At 40.5% G+C, this 16,129-nt stretch overlaps 1 protein-coding gene across 8 annotated transcripts in view; it reads left to right on the forward strand.

Annotated features, from left to right (window-relative positions):
• The window catches only part of ERBB4 (erb-b2 receptor tyrosine kinase 4), an 885,692-nt gene that overhangs the window by 90,710 nt on the left and 778,853 nt on the right, over positions 1 to 16,129 (forward strand). The window contains exon 2 of one of the 8 annotated variants that reach the window (XM_067548721.1): positions 6,447 to 6,541. The exons of 6 other annotated variants lie outside the window; for them this stretch is intronic. The gene's annotated coding sequence lies outside the window, so the exon portion shown is untranslated. Of the gene's footprint in view, positions 1 to 1,356; positions 6,542 to 16,129 lie in introns of those variants that run through there. One more of the 8 variants, XM_067548722.1, reaches the window with a different exon arrangement.

Consider the following 16,129-nt stretch of genomic DNA (forward strand, 5'->3'; position numbering starts at 1 on the left):
ATACAACACCTCTGTGAGATAGGGCAGTGCTATTATCTCCATTCTACAGATGGGGAACTGAGGTACAAAGAGACTAAGGCGAAGATTTTCAAAAGTGACTAGTGATTTTGGGTGGCTATGTTTTTGGGTGCTTCACTTGGGACAACTTAAGAAAAGGACCTGATAGATTGAATGGTTTTTTTAAATGTTAAACATGCACCCTCAGAAAATCAGGCCTCTTTAAGCCATCTCAAGTTGAGTACTCAACATCACCAGTTACTTTTGGAAAATCTTGACCCAAGGTCACACAGGAGGTCTGTAACAGAGCAGAGACTTGATGGTCTCCCAAGCCCTAGGCTGGTGCCCTAACCATTATCCCATTATCTCCTGTATGGGCAAATAGAAGTAGCTTTCTTTATGCCCTTTTGTTGATTGCTTTTTTCCAGCATACCCCTATTGCACCAGTATAAAGGAGGGTGCAAAGCTCTCACCGGTGGACAGTTATGCTTAGAGATAGGTTGCAGCAATGCCAGATGTCAAATACCAACTCCAATGAGACGACCTGGACATGAGCAGTCCTAGCATGGCTTGAGAAAGGTGGCTGTGCTGATTCAGCACATTTTCAGATGGCTTTCATTGAGGCGTTTTGGCCACCACCCAAGAAGTCAATAGTAAGGTTGTCACTCATGTGAGAGAGGCTGGATCCAGACCATAAATAGATCAGACAGTCATTTAAAGGCTTAATCCCGCGGTTAACTCTGGGTGGTTGTACTGCTGCATCTCTGTGCAGCATCACTGAGGTCATAGCCTATGAGGAGTATGTGATGTGCAAATGTCTGCTGTAAATCCTAAAATTCCTCTATGCTGATTCACAGAATGTATGATTTGTCACAGTCCCTAGCTGCAGGGCATTGGCTCTTTAGCTCCAGCTGCAGCAGCTTTATGAATTTAGCTCTGGTGGTGCCCAGTTCAATCCACAGTCTCAGGCAAGAAGGCATCACATGGCTTCAATTGCACATCAGTTCCCAAAGCTGTACCATGAGCAGGACCCTGGGGAGAGAATGGATAATGCAAACCCTGTCCAACATCTTCCAATGCTGTCCTTGTCCTGTCAGGGAGGTGTGACTTTCTTCTCCTTGCAAGAGCAGTTGTAAAACAAGCCCAGTATATGTTCCCACTGGTATTAATTACAGTTAAACAAGAGCAGGAATAAATAATTGAAAGCAGAACAAAATAGGAAATATATATTTGCAACAACTTTATCACGTGCATATTTCATCAATGATGGGATTATTTTTTTTAAATGTATCTAATTTGTATAGCTTCTAATATTATTTTCTGAGTGAAAAATAATGTATTGATATAAATAGTGCTTATTGGATCTTATTAGTAAATCACATACGACAGCTTTTAGTCTCACACTATTTGTTTTTCACTAATAATTCAGTGAAATGAGTTTAATTTCTGAGAGTTCTAATGCATATGTATTTAAATGGAGTGACTCGTCTACGCACAGCTTTGATTTTGAACCGTGTAAAGTTGTATGCACTACTCCAAGGAAAAGCACTACAACTGGGGAGAGGAAAGGAGAAGTACATTCCTAAACAATAAAGCAGTGTCTTCGCAAGGATGTATCAAAACACAGCTAATAGCAGCAGCACTATTGAAGCAGAACATATTGTTATATCACCCTTGCTGTAGATCAGTCGTGGAGTTTATGACTGTCCCATCTTATCCATTACACACAGTGTCATTTCTCATCACTGCAAGTGGCTGCTGGAGAAGAAGACACGCATTTTAGGCATACTGTACTGTCACACCAGTATTTCACACTCAGTGTGCCCTGTTTTAGACCCAACCAGCTGACAGTAGGGAATCATTCCTTCCAGTTTTTCATGGCACAGAAGCATGACCAAAGTGTAAAATCTTAGGTTAACATATTATTCATTACTGAGGTACAGGTTCAAAAATCTGTTAATCTGATATCCCTGCGTTGGGTATCGGATTAATATCTCTGTTTTGATTGATGGCATACGTGGCTCTAAATATATCTCAGTTTAGAAGTCCCATCAGGGTTGCTTGGAATTTTAGGATTTATCACGTACATTTGCACGTCACAGCTGAACCTGGTGATTTAAATATTCACTGAAGGTAAAATTCACCCTCTACAGAAGGCCAGCACCAACGTAAGTGCCATGTAAGCCTTCAAAATAGGGCTGATGTGGCAAATAGACATTGTTGAGGCATGCTGTACATGGGATAATTTCACTCTTAATTAGTGATGAGACACAGGATGGTCCAATGGTTTGGGCAACTGTGTGGTACTCTAAAGATCCTGGTTCAATTCCCCCACTCGGCCACAGGCTTCCTGTGTGATCTTGGGCAAGTCATTTAGCCTCACTGTGTCCAGTTCCCCATCTATATAATGATACTTTCCTACCTCACAGGAAAGGAGGCTAAATACATTAAGGATTGTGAGGTGCTCAGATATTACAGCAAAGAACTGATTATTTGTATAAGGTCTAGTAATTCATGAGGTGACTAAGACAGAGGGTCAGATTCATCCTTAGTTCAACTCTGTTGAAACTAAAGAAATGACATTAGGGAAGAATTTACAAGAAAATGGGGTGGAAGGCACAGCTCTTAACACCTATTCACTATAGCCCTGAAGCCCATGATTAACTTTAAGCATGTGCTTAAGTCTGATTATTTTAAGCCTATTGTTAAGATTCTTCCTAAATCCTATTCTGAATTGGGGCAGTGGTCCTCATGTTATATTTCCATATAGTTCTTTAAATATTGTCCCATAATATGTTATGTGAAACATTGTAGGGAACCATTAATTACTGTCATGGGGGTGGACTGGATGACTTCTAACTTTAATTTTGGTGCTTCTGTGATAACATGGATAATGCTCAAAGCTGACAATCCTTTGTGGGATGGAGTCTTGGATTTTCCACTTCTAAGACTCGGGAATGACAAGATGATGAACTATCATATCTCGCACCCTTGCCTTTCATTTCCAAATGTAGAAGCAAGTGGTCTGTTTTCAACACATGGCCCATTAACCACCTCCTTTTATTTGCATGGTAATGTTAGTGAACCACTGGAGATTTACTATGTTGACTCATGTCATAAATAACACATCATTTATGCTGCTAATTACACTCATTTCCAGATCAATGGTGCTTTCAGGGTTGGGTCGGACCAGTGCTTTAGAACAGAGAACTTTTTGGCAGAACAGTTCCTACTTCAACTGCTGAATGGCAGGGATATGTTCTGAACCCTGCTCTTTCACTGAATCATTGAGGCTGGCAAAGGGAAGAGATGGTGTCACAAATGGATCCAGCAGTTAATATCTGAAAATGTAAACAGTATGAATGAACTATCCCCAGGGAATAAATGAGAAGAATCTGATGAGGGTGAAAAAACAAATTATTTTGAAGGGTTAATCAGAGAATGTTGATCTAAATCCTTAACAGGTGTAAGTCAGCATAGCTCCATTGACTTCAGTGGAGGTACACCAGTTTATAGCAGCTGAGAATCTGGCCCATTGACTTCATAATTCCAACTGGGAATTATGCTGATTTACACCATCTGAGCTTCTGGACAACTATTATTAATTATTTGTATTATGTTTATCACTTAAAGGGTGCAGAGGAATTTGGAATTCCATAGTACTAGGTATTGCACGTACACTTGAAGATACAGTGTCTGCCCAAAAGAGCTTGCCATCTAATGGGAAAGACAGAAAAAGGGTGTGAGAAAGGAGGTATAATTATCCCCATTTACAAATGGGGAATTGAGGCACAGAATGGTGAAGTGACTTCTGCAAAGTCACACTGGAAGCCTGTGCACATCTGGGAAATTAATCTACGTTGCCTGCAACACAATGCAATCCATTAACCATGAGACCATCTTTCCTTTTGATAGCATGTTCTAATTATCATAGGACTTATTGGAAATAATAAGATGGGCATCTTAAGGTTCAAAATCTTCGGTAGGTAAAAGCCCTTTAATATTTTGATAGAAAAGTGGCTGCACACTGCACCATAATGATCGGGGATGAGATCTGAAGCATTCACAAGTAAGAAAGCTGATCCAGTGAGGCAGCCTGAGAAGTAATTGCGTATTGTTCCCAAAGTGCTATAGTTCCATTACTATGCGGTGCCAAACGTGAGCCGACGACAGAGAGACAAGAGGGGAAGCTACAGTAGGTGACTTTGATTGTCCCTTTTTGCCAATCAATTACTATCAAGATAGCAATAGCACGAGACCAATGAAACAAGAAAACAGCATTCCTCCCACTGTTATATTAAAGAGATAATTGTTTGCAAGAATAGGTACCTGCACTGAATGCTATACATTTTGTTGCCAAAACAAGTATGAGGCAGGTGGCTGTTGATACTCAATAAGTGAAGCCCATAATGATGTGGCAAAATTCTAGTTGACTATTTAAAATTGATGAACACTAACTAGAGTAAGGAAACAAAAAGGCATAATGATGAAACAGAGACAAAAGGCCAAATTTGTTGATGCTTGATAGAAAGATTTGTGTATGGTAAAATGAGGAGAATGATGATGATAAATGCATTCCGTCGTATAACAAGTATAGGATGTTTCAATCATTTATTGTTCTTGTTGAGTGCTTTCTAGTACATTTCTTTTTTAAAAGATCTTGGCATCTTTCTAGCTATAGACTAATATTTTGTTATATACTACTGTGCATTATGCAGGAATGAAAATATATTCAAAACCTGATGAGCATAGTACGTTTTGAATAGAAGAGTCCTGGAGGAGATATAATTTAGAACAAGTGTTTTATTACATGGTAGGAACGTACTATTAACTTACTGTAATATTCTCAGCCAGACACATTTGCCTGAAGAGAAAAAAATGTTGAATTAAACTTTATCAGGAATGAAACAGGGATGTTCAGGAGTTAAAAAAATCACTACAGTAAAGCTTTAGTGTAATGTAGCATATTAGATAAATGTTTGTCCTTGTTAGTGGAATAACATCATACTAATAATTTTAACAGGAATGCACAAAAACAGCTATTCAGTAGTGTGAAAGGCAAAAGATAAATCCAGCCATATACCTTTTAGCTGAGTAGTTAGTATTTCAAGGGTGTTAGAGTCGTTGTACCCTGAAAATGACATAGAGGAATTCTACATTAATTTCATTTCACTATTTTTTCTGTTAACTGCGCTCATTTTAGAAATAAAGGGATGTGCCCTGGGTTCTTTCCATCTTGTTTGTCATCGGCAGTAATGTTTATTCAGCAGGCAAAATTAGGCCCTAGAGTACAATTCCAATTAAAGGTAATTGGACAAAATTTGAAGACAATGGGGTTGCTTTGGTATCTCTGAGAGAGATCCTGATTTGATTTGCAGAACCCTTATGACTGGTTGTGATGGGCGAGATGGAAAGAACCCAGCTTGACTGTCAGATCCCAGGCTGAGTTTGAAGAGCTGGCTGTTAGGAAATGCACCTTTTTACTCAAACTGAGCAGATATGGTATGAAAGTCAGTAAAACACACTGACTACCATCCTGCAGTGAATTCTGTGCAGTAGAACCCTTGTGCCCTTGCGGACCCCATTGAGAATTGGGACAAAAATATGGAACCACACATTTTTAGGTCCCTCTTGTGAACCATACTTTAACTAAAAAGTAGTTATAGAGGAAGTGGGGTCTCTGGTCTAAAGAATATTTCATAGGTCCAAAAGAGTGAGGGTATAGTTTATTAACAGCAAGCAGTGTGGACTTGGGAGGAAGGTATAGGTTTGGCAATTGGAATGCAAGGATTCTATTTCCTGCACTGTAAAGACTTCTTGTGTAATCCTGGGTGAACCACTTAAATGCCTCATTCTCGGAGAACAGAGAAGATTCGCCCACTTTACAGGCTTCTTGTGGAACTAACTTCACTGATATTCAGTGATATGCTGTCTGTGTGTGCAATGCATGCACTGATGCTCCAGGATTCATTTCTACAAGCATCTGAAATGACTGACCGGCTGCGTCCACGGGACGGTTCTGTCCAGTCCTTTAACGTGCCTGGAGGACACCATTTAATCTGCACAGCATGACCTCGTAGGCACCACACCTTACATGCAAGTGTAGAATTGCATGCCTTACTAAACATGTCATGGCACACCACTGCTAATATTTGAAAAGCGCTTTGAGTTCCTTGCATAGAAAGTGCCATAAACTGCACCTCAGCAAATCTCAACTGTAAATATTGTCATTGTTTCCCACCTTAATTTTGAAGGCTCTAGGCCTGTAGGAGAGAACATGTTCTGCATCCTTTTTGAAAGGAGTGCTAGCTAAATATAAGATGTCTGACTACACAACTGTGTTGTTTCAAATCATTGCTGCTTGTTCCTTTTATTTTTTTATTTGGGTGGGAAAATGGATTAAAAATCAGATTTAAAGAAATTGGCCTCCTTGTGTTTCTGGCAAACAGAGTGGCTGTGAGAAACTGGCATATCGCACTGAAGAATGAGGGACGGATTATATAGGAACTCTTCAACTGAAAAAATAAAGGAGAGAAGCGAAAAGGTAAAATTATAGAAATAAACCACTACCAGCCAGCCTAGAGAGTTACTGCTAATTTACAGCATTAAAGAAGCATTAAGTCCTCTTTCCTACAACTTAGTGGGACAGCCGTACTTCCATTTGTTTTCATTTTACCCTTATTGGTGTCTGAACTCCACTACAAACTTCCCTTAGCTGCAAACAGACCAGGTGACTTATCTCCCTTTCATAGTACTACAGCTACATTCCTTAAGGTAGCTAATTATAAATAATCAGGGTTTAACAACACAATGGTTCACAATAATATTACATTTCCCAAAAAAAACCATGACCTAAGTGTCATACTTCCCTTCTCAGTAGAAATAGATTAAGTTTCTGCATGTGCCTCTACTATTAAGACAAGGAGGACGATTAGGATAAATAGCAGGTTCCCACCTAGCTGGAATCGCATAATCAAACCCACAACTTACAAACAAGGTAAGGTTAATTTTCACAATACATGAACCATAACACAGTCGATCAACTCTCTTTGGATTGCCCAGTCACACTATGCTTCCAACCAGCATCTCCAAAAAAGAACAAACAACTCTGTGCTCAAAAGTGCATTGAAAGGGAGAGAGCCTTTTATACATCTCTTTACCCTACATGGTCTTTTCTTGAAACATACAAGTGGCATAACTCCAAAATATGCCAAAAAGCAACCAAAATCTTTTGCAGATTAGCAAAAGTAACTCCTCATACAGAACCTATAGATTCACATACCGCCCCCATCACACACACACTGGCAGTAATTAATGTTCCATTTTACATTAACTTATACCTTCTTATCCAGGCAGTTATTGGATACAATACTCAGAGCAAATATTTAAACTGAGAACACACAATATCAAGACCCTTATGGAAAAATGCTATGGAATTTAATAGGCATTAAACCAGTAGGTTTTGAATACAAGTTTATGGAAATTACTCTAAAAACTTATATAACATAACGGGCAATATTATCCTTTACAGGTGTGTGTGTTGTTTTTTTTTTTTTAACCATCCCATAGACTTCAATCAAACGTTATAGGAAGTGAAGAAGTGAATAGCTGGTAAAAAACTTCAAGCAGTGTGATAGGCCTGAGTTGAGGGTATTTTTTACAACTGGCTGCTAAATACAGCAGGAAGGCAGAGGAGACGCTTTATAATGTTGAATATTAATTGTCAGGAACTTCCATGTATTGATTATTCATAGCAATCGAGTCAGACACTGTCACGCTAAAATAGGGAAATGGAGCCATGACTTTGTTTAAGCATAGTCTTCCAGTCTTTCATTGAATTTGATGCTAGGTAGATTGTAATGCTTTCATGAATTACAATTGGCTTCATAGGGGATCTGCCCTCGGGCCCCCCCTTCCCCCCCAGCTGATTGCAGGATCAAGGCTTTAGGAAACAAAACCCACAACATTTTAAGTTATTGTCTCACCTTCCAGCATTATGGAAGAAAGAAGACAAGGTAGGAAGGTGCAGTTGGAGTTACTTTTAGACCAGATAACCTTTAAACCACAAATACCAAGCTCCAAATCCCATCTGCAGTTCTTTGTATCTCTGAATATGTTCCTTTGACATTATCTTGTGAGAATTACAAGTCTCTTAATTTTGCTGCTAGCACAAACAAATGCTAGATTTTCCTTCTGTAGACTTATTTTCTCTGCAGGGAAATAAGCTTTGATAAAATCTTATCTGGACTATCCCAAGGACTATTTGGACCAAAGGAATCTGAAACAAATCCAGCTTATCATTAGAGTTCAGATCCAGGGACGCTAGGAGTGCCAATTTGCTGATTTTTTTTTTACCTTGTGCATTAAAAACACTCAGAAATGCTTCTAGAAAGCAGTTTTCTACAGTCATCATTTAAGATTCGCTTTTATTTCTGCTGAAACTGAGCAACCAAACTTGAGCCGTAAGCCTGAATGCAGACCTGCCTGTAAGGAGCATTGCTATATTGTTGAAAATCCAGAACCCATGTTTATAGCAGAGTTTAATAAAAGTGAGGTTTTTTTGTTTGTTTGGCTGGACTAGAAAGGGGCCTGGGGCTTTTGGGAGGCATTTATTTGAAAGTTACATCCAGGCAGTTTGAAGTTGTGGGATTCTAATTCAGGTACTGTCGCTCCCTTTAATTGAGAAAAAAAAAATTAAAAAGGCAGCAAGTTTCTGAATCCCTTTTCTGCTGGCAGCTTTTTTAAAAGACCACAGTGGGTGTGAACCAGTCCTGTCTACCAAAGAAATGAAAGGATGCTCCAAAACAGTGCACTATTGTGCAGGTCCGTCAAAGGCAGGAAGCTGGAGGACTTGATGTGTGCCTTAACTGCCCCACCCCTTCCAGCTTCACCCACCCCACAGTATCTTGAACAGTTTGTTCATTTCAATGTGACAGATAAATAGGTGTGAGTGGGCGGGTGGGTTCCATTGATAGAGCTGGCGGGCCACAGGGGTGAAGGGAGGTTCCAGCGTTTGTTTTGTGTGATATCTTTATATTGATATTTGCATAACAAATGCAAATCGCTATGTGGTATTGCATACAGTTGCATTGGGCAGCAGTAGGTGGATGGAAAGCAGAACTGTGCAATTTGCTATATATGTGTAAGTTACTGGAATGAGTCTTTTTAGGACAGTGTTTCTCAACCTTTTAGGTAGCAAGGACCCCCTAACTTCTGAAAAATTTAATAAGTACCCCAACACTCAATTTTCCTCTCTGAGAAATACAATCTTTTCCCCCTTTACCGCTGAACGACTGTATTTCTCGTAAAGAAGTGTTCTGCAGTGCAGTGTGGCTGTGGCAGCTCACAAAACCCCCTGCTGTTTTTCCCCTTCTTCCTCCATATCGGAGCAAAGGTCAACACCAGCCATTCACTATGGCCTGATGGCGAGGTCACGTGGTGTTCTCACACAGGTGGGAACTTGTGAGGTATGAGCAGGCACAAGCGGCCCACCAGAGTGGATAGTAGCGCTCCTCATGGCCATGCCTAGGTGGGGTGTGGGCTTGGGGCAAATCACACTGTGTGGGCTACTTGCCTCCCAGCTGGGAGCGGAGACCGGGTGGGAAGCAGTCGGCTGCCACCTGCCTTTCCCAGAAGTCAGCGGCTGCCGCTCGCCTCCCTTCACTGGGTTTTTCACTGTGTACCCCTGCCTGTGTCTCGCATACTCCAAGGGGTTCGCGTACCACAGGTTGAGAAACTGTGTTTTAGGAAACCCTTTGCCCCAAATGTATTCCTCAGCCTTCTCCTCTGGAGAGGGAAAGAAAGTTTACAAGCATGACTGTAATAGGTTTAAAGGAGTTTTCTTTGGCAATTTGTGGGTTACCTTATGTAGGTGTTTTCAGGGAATTGATAATAGAGTCTATTTAGAACTCATCAAAAATATTTTTGACAGGAATCAATTTTTTTTTTCCTATTCATCATTTTTTTTCTCCCCTGGAGACTCATTTTTGACACAAACAGGCATGATTTGTTTTCCACTTGGGGAAAAAGGGTTTCAATGGAAAAATTTCTACTGTCTCCTGGCTACACATCTTAGGCTAAACTAGTCTCCGCCGTAACTCTGTTGTAATCATATATGCTCTAGAGAATCTTTCTCAACAAATGATGTGGACCCGAATTCCTGCAATGAGTTCTGTGCAAGTAGACTCCTATGCCCACATGATGCCCTACTGAGGTCAACAGGGCTGGTCCACATGATGCTCTCTGCAGAATCAGGGCCTCAGGATTAAGTTAATCCTGGCATGGAATCTAGCAAAGGTCCTATCCATCATTTAGGCTATGTCTACATAGCAAAAAGCTGTGCACGGGCTAGCTGACCCAAGCTAGATTTAATTCACCCAGTGCAGGTAATAATAGCAGTGAAGAGAGCATAGCGTGGGCTTCTATGTGGGTAGTACGAGCCCAGCACTGACCCTGGGTACTTATTTGGTTTGCTAGCCTGGGTTGCATTGTCGTCTTGGCTGTTAGCAGTGCTAGCTTGGGTAGGATAGCCCGTGCATAGCTTTTGCTTGGTGGACCTACCCTTAGAGGCGGGGTTCTGCTCTATCTAAATATGTCACCTTCTCACTCGATGAATTTGCCTCCTTCGTGCTGTATCAGAAGTAAATTGGCTGACTGCATTTTACTCCTATTAGCGCTGCAGGGCGCGCACCGCGAGGAGAGAGGGAGCTGGTGTCCGTTCTCTTGCAGAAATGTGAATTAAGGCTAATATTTTCTACAGTGGCCTCTGATTTTTGTGTTTCTGTTTGTGAAAACCCAGCTTTTCAGAGGTGGGGAGCACCCCTATCTGAAGCTGATATCAGAGATAAATCAGGTTGGAAGTGACCTGCGCTGGGCACCTAAAATTTGTGACTACTTTAGAATTGTCCAGTTGTAGGGTCAACTCCTGTCCTGAGTGACAGCTGTGCAACTCTACTGGGCAGCACAAATGTCACTGAAGACAGAATTGGGCCTTTAGGTTTTTTGTTGCTGGTAAAAATGAGTGAGAATTCAAGAACCCAGCTTGACCCTCAGATCCCATTTGAGTTTGCAAGATTGGTTTTTATTAAAAAATAGACATTTTTTATGATCTGAGGAAATTGTCTCTTGAGTTATGGAGAAACTAACAAAATCAATTTTGTCATTATCATGGAGCCAGTTCTTGGAGCAGAATAGAAAGTCGAGCTCTGTGGCTGTGCAGTAATAGGGAGAGGGACCTCACAGTTGGATTGATTGTGGAGGTGGGGCAGACTTTACACACTATGCTGAATAGTTCTTTACCAGCCCTACATAAACTGGCCCAGAGGGAGGTGCTGGGGTTGGACTGGTGGTCTCTGTATCTATTTTAGGATTTTCTATACTACCATTGATCACCGTGGTGTCTAAGCATGGATTGTCTTGATAATGACATTATTCCGCTTCCTTTGCAAGTGTTACATAGTTGTTGTAGCTGGATTGGTCCCAGGATATTAAAGTGAGAAGGTGGGTGAGATATTATCTTTTATTGGATCAACATCTGTTGGTGAGATAAAGACATGCTTTCGAGCTTACGCAGAGCTCTTCTTCTTGAAAGCTTGTCTCTCTCACCAACAGAAGTTGGTCCAATAAAAGATATTACCTCACCCCTGTTGTCTCCCCAAGTGTTACAGAGCCAGTGGCTGGTATTCCAATCCAGAGGCTTGAATAGTGGCCACTTGGGAAGTAGAGTATATGCTGTAGCCCTGCACATTGGGGATAAATTTGATTTTGCCTCCCTGTACTTCACTTTTATGGAGTTCAATTACTCTGGCTTCCTGAGAATGAAGAGAATTTCAGCCTCTGAGAACAATCAGCCTTGCCAACCATTGCTAGTTCGCACTGTGTCATTCTTTCAAATGCCTCCTGGGTGATGCTTTCCTTCTTGCAACCCGTTAATTCTATCAGGCAAAAACCACAACAGGCCTTCCAAACATGGAAAAGCTTTTCTAAATCAGATAGGTGACAGTTTTCTCTGCCTGTTTTGAGAGATTCAACCCCTCTGTAAGTAGATAATAGTCTCATAAGGCATCAGTTACTTGAGAGGATCATAAAAATTTAGTTTCAGTAATTGAGAGAGAGCCATTTTTCTAAAGTGGAACAGAATGTTGTATGCAGCAGAATTTGTCTGGAAAAGCTGAAAAAAAAACTTTGGACTTTAGCTGAGGTTTGGAAACCTCTTTCTGAATGTTTACCTGCAGCCAAATGTCCAACCAGACAAAAATCTGTGTGCATAGCCATTTATTGCGACAGCAAGACTGCATCATTAGAGCTCAGCCTTGAAACAGAGTATGTTCTACTGTGTTCTCAGCCAACTTCCATCTCTGGGCTCCAACTTCAATCAGTTCAATATGCTTCTTGCTTCATAACCATATAAAGTAGTGGAAAAATGAAGTAAGAAATGCTGCACTAATTTCTGGTAACTTTACACTGCAGGAATCCATTTAGAATTATCAGAGTGCAAATTTCCAACAGGATCAGAATATGAGAGTTATAAGGTCCCAAGCAGTACATTTTCTCTCCTCCCCCCATCCCCCCCATACTTAGAGCATTCAAATTTCCTTAAGCACTTTATTTTAGAAATAGCTGGGATTTCGGAATGAATCAGTATGAAGTCATTTGAAGTTATTGCAGCACTTTACAATTTTAGGACACCTTTAGTCTTCCAAATTGGAATGCCAATGTCAGGATGCAAGATGTCCCTTCCTTGGTATAACAAAGACTGATGTAATAAACTGCAAATGTTAAATCATACTGGGGTTTTTAGATATCTGTTAAAGTGGTATAAAATGAGAATACAGGTTTTTATACCCTTCCACTAATAGAAATATGAACCTATCATTTATGAAGTTTTACAAAACATGCCTTTAAGAACCGTAATCAGTTTGGTGACATTTCATGTCCATAGATGCTATTACAGGACTCAAATAGCTGCTGATCCTCACCGAATACTCTCAGAATGGTCTATAAAGAATTACATTCTGCTGAAGATGGTGTCGTCATTTTTTAATCTCTGTTCTGCTCTTTTATTACAAGTGTGCATGGAAATAAATTCTTAATTACTTAAGGTTTATTCCTGTGATTATTCCTCTCTTGGAGTGATCGTCTTCTGTTTCTAAGCTCACGTGTATCTCGTTTAGCTGCTGCTTTTACTTTTAGGAAGGCCACCCATCTCCCTGATCATGGGCTACCAAACCCCATGCTGCATTTTAGTCTGGCCTTTCCTGTTAAGATTCTTCTTTGTAGTGGCAGCTTCATTGAGCTACCACGAGGGCAGGTATGTTAGAAATACCTAGATACATAGCATACAGAGTAGATGGTGACAGTCAGTTGCTTCACTTAAGACTCTGACCTGTGGCTGAGAGTGATTCCCTGAACAGCCTCTTACGATATGGGAGGGTGAGGGTTTAGACGGTCAAAATCAGCTCTACTATACCGCAGGCCTGTGCTGAGAATGAATACTGTCAGGCACAAGGACTCATCTCAGAAGAATTTTAACTGAAGATGGCCAATACTGGAAAACAAGTGGTGTCCCAGAAACAAAAATCCAGTTGTTACCGATCTCCATAGGGAATTCTGATCTCATACACAGTATACATCAATGATCCAGAGTTCATATGATACCTAACCAGTAATTCTGGGTATCTCCTCTGCATCTCACCTGTTGGCAGAAACCTACTTTTAACTGTACATTCTCCACATCCACAATTGGTGAATGCAAAGAATCAGATATTTATTTTGAAGGGATCTTCCCAATTCTCTACTCAGGGAATGGATACTAAAAAGCGAGCACACAACATATAGCTGTCGGATCACAAGAATTCTCAGAGTTCTGAGAATGCTGCTCCTTCCATGGATAACAGACCTGTCCTCGTCACAGCAGTCAACATGGCTGATAGTGTTCTTCCTAGGTCTTGTGAAAACCCTATCAGCTCTACCCAGAAAGATTATACTGTCTTGAGCAGAGCAAAAGTTTCCCATCTCTATGTGCACTGTCCACCAAAGGGGAGATGAACACTCGTATTAGCAGGCAGCAAACAGTTTAGCAGATTGACTCCTACATTCAGAAATATCTTGCTCATTTAAAGTCAGTTTGGTTGGCTGGTGAGTTCACCTCTTTGCATCTGGAAACAGTAACTGAAGTGCACTGCAGCCTCTCAGTGTCAGGACCTGGGATGTGAGATGGTGATATAATATGAGGGCTGGGTATGCTAAGGACTATATTGAAAATGTGCCAGACTTCTGGGACAGTAAGTGTTAGGTAGATATCCTGGGAAATACCTAGGGGGGAAAATTTAATGCAAATTCCCCCATCTCTAGTCATCTCTCTTTCAGTCATCAATTCTGTCCCCTTGCCAGTGAAACACTGTTTCCTTCTTTAAGGCCTTGTCTACACTAGCATTTATGCTAGCAACACTTTTGTCGCTCAGGGATGTGAAAAAACACCACCCTGAGTGACAAGTTTTGCTGGAATAATTGCTTGTGTGGACTGTGCTGTCAGTAGGAGATGCTCTTCCCCCGACATAGCTACTGCCACTTGTTTATTGTGTCGGTGTGAGAACTCTTTCCTGTCGACATAACGCAGCTACACAGGCGCTTATGCCAGCTAAATTTATGTCGCTCAGGAGGGTGTTTTTTCTCACCCCTGAGTGACAAAAGTTTTGCTGGCGTAAGTGCTAGTTTAGACAAGGCCTAAGTGATTTAGTATTTTTGCTAGTCTTGGTTTAGCAATCTTCAGGAGTTGGGCTTCCACCATTTCTTTTGAAGTACTTTTGTGGATTTAAACATCTTATAGTCAAGAAGATATCTCTGATGACATTCCATAAAGGCTCCTTTTCTTAATTTCATACAGTAGTTCCCACATTGGGCCAAATTCTTCTCGCAGTCCCACCCTGCAGCCCTGCTGATTTCTGCAGAGTTAGCGTAGTGGAGCTGAGAGCAGAATTTAGCCCACATAAAGCTACATCTGTAATAACCTCGTTAATTTATTGACATATTTATTCATTCAGAACCTCCTTCAAGATTAGTCTCATTTCCATCTTATGCTATGGAAAAAGAACTGTGTGTTTATTTTAACTGAACTAATATCCGAGGGCTATGGCTTTTGATCCTGGTGTGATTCTGAGCAGCACTGCATGAATAAATTAACAGTCCATTTATGTGCAGTGCAGCCTTAGTTGCATTGCAAGTTTGGGTCCTCCAGGGCAGGCAGAAATAGTAGATGGAAGACACGGGCCTGGCAATTGAGCAATTAGACTGCTAGTTAATTAGGAGTATATCACACCTGTTTCATTGTCTTTGTGCCTTCAAATAAGCAGGAAATCAGCCTTAAATCAGGTTTTTAAAGATAGTTTCACCTTTTTAGATGCCTTTATACTTCAGCCCTCCCAATTGTAAACAGTGCTCCTTTTTTGCAGTTGCTTTAAGTGCTTTTCTCAGTGAGTATTTTTTAGTCTGAAAGTTGGTGTATGAAATGCCCAGCCCTGAAATTCAGAATGTTTTGATTCTAGATTCAAACTTTGCATCTCAAACCTGCTCTATAAATCACTCACAAATTCTTAACTGAAGGAAGTCTGTAGAATATAATGGACTTTAAAGTTGAATGCTGGAATATGCTTTTCCAAGAAGAAAAGAAAAGAAAAAAGGGTGCTACACGAATACTTTGGAAAAGTACAATAGTTAACATGTTTCAGCTCACCTTAGCTATCGGTTCTGAACACAAAGGGTTTTCCAAATGCTAATGGCTAAGCCTGAAAAATAATCCAGTTAACTGTTCCTTAGTGAAATGCTAGTGGGGAACCTTAATATGCTAATATTGTGGTGGAGGATTTGTTTATTTGTTTTTTTTGTTTTTTTTTTAGTTAGACTTCAGTGGGATCAATTAATTGTAACCAGTTACAAAATAGTTGTTTTATAAAGTCACTAAATGAAGTTAGTGGTGAGCAATTCAGTTATAAACCTCTCCCATTACTGAATTGAATGAACAATGCAACTTCTCGACCTGACGTTTATTGGCATCTGGGAGCCTGTTGTATTTTCTGCTCACATCAAATAAAGCATAAATAAAATATAGTAAACATATAAAAGCGATATGGGTAAA

The sequence above is a fragment of the Emydura macquarii genome, unplaced genomic scaffold (assembly GCF_026122565.2).
Source record: "Emydura macquarii macquarii isolate MOO-44397 ecotype Brisbane River unplaced genomic scaffold, CSIRO-AGI_Emac_v2 contig_1253, whole genome shotgun sequence".
Taxonomy (NCBI): domain Eukaryota; kingdom Metazoa; phylum Chordata; order Testudines; family Chelidae; genus Emydura; species Emydura macquarii.